This window comes from Perkinsus marinus (assembly GCF_000006405.1).
Source record: "Perkinsus marinus ATCC 50983 genomic scaffold scf_1104296944428, whole genome shotgun sequence".
Taxonomy (NCBI): Eukaryota; Perkinsozoa; order Perkinsida; family Perkinsidae; genus Perkinsus; species Perkinsus marinus.
In genome coordinates this window covers 29,255-32,333 of record NW_003211397.1, presented here as the reverse complement: position 1 = coordinate 32,333, position 3,079 = coordinate 29,255, and positions in this window count along the sequence as shown.

Sequence of the window (3,079 nt, the reverse complement as noted above, 5' to 3'; positions counted from 1 at the left end):
ACGTTAAGGCGCCTTAAGTTTAGGAATACTTAAGGCGCCTTAAGTTAAGGAGCTCCCTAAGTTGCTTCTAAACGTTGTGAAATGAGTTGAGTACTTCTTAAGTATACCTTAAGTAACTCCTTAAGTTGCTCCTATACTAGGCCTTCGTGACGAAGGGGCGGAGCTCACTGAGTCCACATCGTGAACTCAATCAAAGAATTTTACATAGGTCCCCGGTTCGATCCCCGGGTAGGACATTTCTCTATCATTAAAGTTTTTCGTGCAGATCTCTTCGAGCTGTTCGCATAACCGAGTTTTCTGATTTTTTCCAACACCTACGCATAGAGAGGAGTCGTTTGATCTATCTGATAGCCTCCCACGCTCCGTAGTCGAGCCAGAATAATTCTGCACGCACGCACAACGCGAAAGCGCCTGTTGCTGCGGTATAATTTTGCTCGAGAGTGTTTGAGTTGTTTTCGATGGATAGTCATTTTGCTTCAGTGGAGTATTTTCCTCAGTGTGAGAAGGAATGCACATGGTCAACGACATGTGTTGGTGACAAATGAAATTTTGAGAAATTCTTTAGAAGTGATGAAGTCCTGAGCTCAGCTGAGGAAACAAAGCATATATTCCAGAAAAATAGTTTTCTAGAGTTTGATATGCGCGACTTCGCGATTTCAGAATAAGAGGTATATATAAGAATTTTGGGTTTAAAAAATTAGCTTTAAAACTCGCTGCAGTTGGGGGAAAATTAATACTTTCGAGCTAGGTGGATATAATCGTGCGTGAAAAAATCACACTAGGCCTTCTCGGAGAAGGGGCGGAGCTCGGCATCCGGGTTCGATTCCCATGCCTGGCGTTTTTCTGCAAAAATACGTTTTTTGCACGGAAATCTACATGGTCCGGGCGGAACCCTAATTTCGTATTTTTCCTAGTATCCCCAGAGCGAGAGCTATCGAATGGTGTATAGCAGGGTTGTTCGGGCTGGAAAGAAAAAATTCTTTCAAGCGGAAATTTCCCGAAATTTCGGGAAAAATAGAAGTGGTCGAAATTTCCGGAATTTTCGGGCGAGGTCGTGGGTTCGATCCGCGGCTCCGCCAGTTTTCCATTCTTCGCCAATCCACGCGCGAGTCCGGAGAGGGAACGTACGGAAGCCACAAACGACCCACTCCTCGAATGTTTATGCGCATTGCAAAGAACGACGCAAGACAACTCGTGAGGTACCGATGAATATTGCTACAGGAAGAAGTGACAGTGTCAGTGACACTGTCCCTAGTGTCACTGTGACACTAGGGAGCCACTGCTAGTGGCCCACTAGTATTGAAAAAGGGCGTTTCACGCAAGTGTGGGTGATTTCGGGACGTCCTTCCCACCTTTATCCTGAAAGTTGCTGATTAACGTGTGATGGTGTGGCAGACTGCCACCGGCAGTCGACCGCTCGCTCTGGGAGTGTCGGAAAGTTGTTGATTTGCTCTTTTTTGCCAGGACATTCACTGTCGCGGTGCAAACTGCGGCAGTTTGAAACTGCCTACGGAACGTGTTTCCGTCGGAAATTTTCCGAGCTTCCCAGTTCTATGGTTCTCTAAGTTTTTCGAATTCTATGGTTTCTCCTCATTTCTCTTTTCCACCAATGTGGTGGCGCATGAATGCACGCATACCCAGAGCCTATGGGTATGCGTGCATTGACCGGTATGGGCGCGTGACCTGTGGTCCATGGGTCTTAAGCTCTGAATGACGTATCCGCATACATCTTTACTAGGTCATCTTGGACGATTCCTGGTTATGGTATTACCGGTTTGTACGAGAGTCAGTACTGGGTGATGACTCATTAAGTGACTCTCGCAGGAAAAAATCAAGAGTTACACCCACTCTATCTAGACGCTGGACACGCTCTCATTGCTCATATATAGACATAACGAAGCCACTGCCAGCCGATTGTGGAGGATTTCGATGCAGCGGGCGTCGGTTCTTAGTGCAGTGGTTTATAGAACCGTAAACGCCATGCTCAACCTACGGTAGGTTACCTACCCAGGGGCGCCACTATCGCGCTGCTGATGCGCCTATGGAAAACCGCGCGCAGCGCGGAGCGAAACGATTCATATTGTGCCAAATTTCCGGAAATTTCAGGAAATTTCAACGGAAATTTCGAGGAAAGAATTTGACTCAATTTTTTCCCGATTTGGACAACCCTGGTGTATAGCATGTGATCGTAACCTCTCTAGATCGAGCTGGATAATTTGTTCGCATGCACGCACGCACGCACGCACAGTGTTAGTAAAGTGAGAGAATACGCTCCGCTCGCTTCGCTCGCTCCGCAATTTAAGGCGCCTTAAATTAAGTATCCTTGTGAAACAGGCCCAGGGTCGGCTCTACCTTACCAAAATTTAAGGAATACTGAAGTTGCTCCTTAAGTACGCATGTTGTGAGATGCTTCTCGTAAATACTTAAGTATATGCACAGAAACTCGAGGCACCTTAAGTATTCCTAAACTTAAGGCACCTTTAGTATTCCTAAACTTAAGGCACCTTAAGTATTCCTAAACTTAAGGCGCCTTAACGTGCTTACTTCAGTAGTGAAATAGGATGTCCTAATTACTTAAGGCGTTACTTAAGTTTAAGGCAACGCAATTTGCTCCTATGAAACAGGCCCATTATTGGAGATGACTACTCCTTCTAATCATCATCCATCTACATATGATCATCATCAACATCATCATCATCATTATACTACTATTATTTCCATTAATGATGATGGAGATATATTACCATCAGGGCGTCAACGAGCTGATACGACCATGTTCCCTGCTGCTGCTGCTATTGAGAATGATGATGATTATAGTTATGATGGCATGTATCGTCCTCGTACCTACACCTCCATAAGTAATGATACTACTACTACTATTACTAATCGATTAATGGGAAGAGAACACCATACTACCTTACCACTCCAACCTAGCTTGGTGAGGAGTACATCATCATCAAGGAGTAGGTATAACTTATTACTATTTGGAGTCCCGTGGGATAGGAGCTTTATTAAGGATAATGTAATAATGGGTATAAGTAGTAACACCAGCAACAAGCACTCACAAGAGTCATCATTG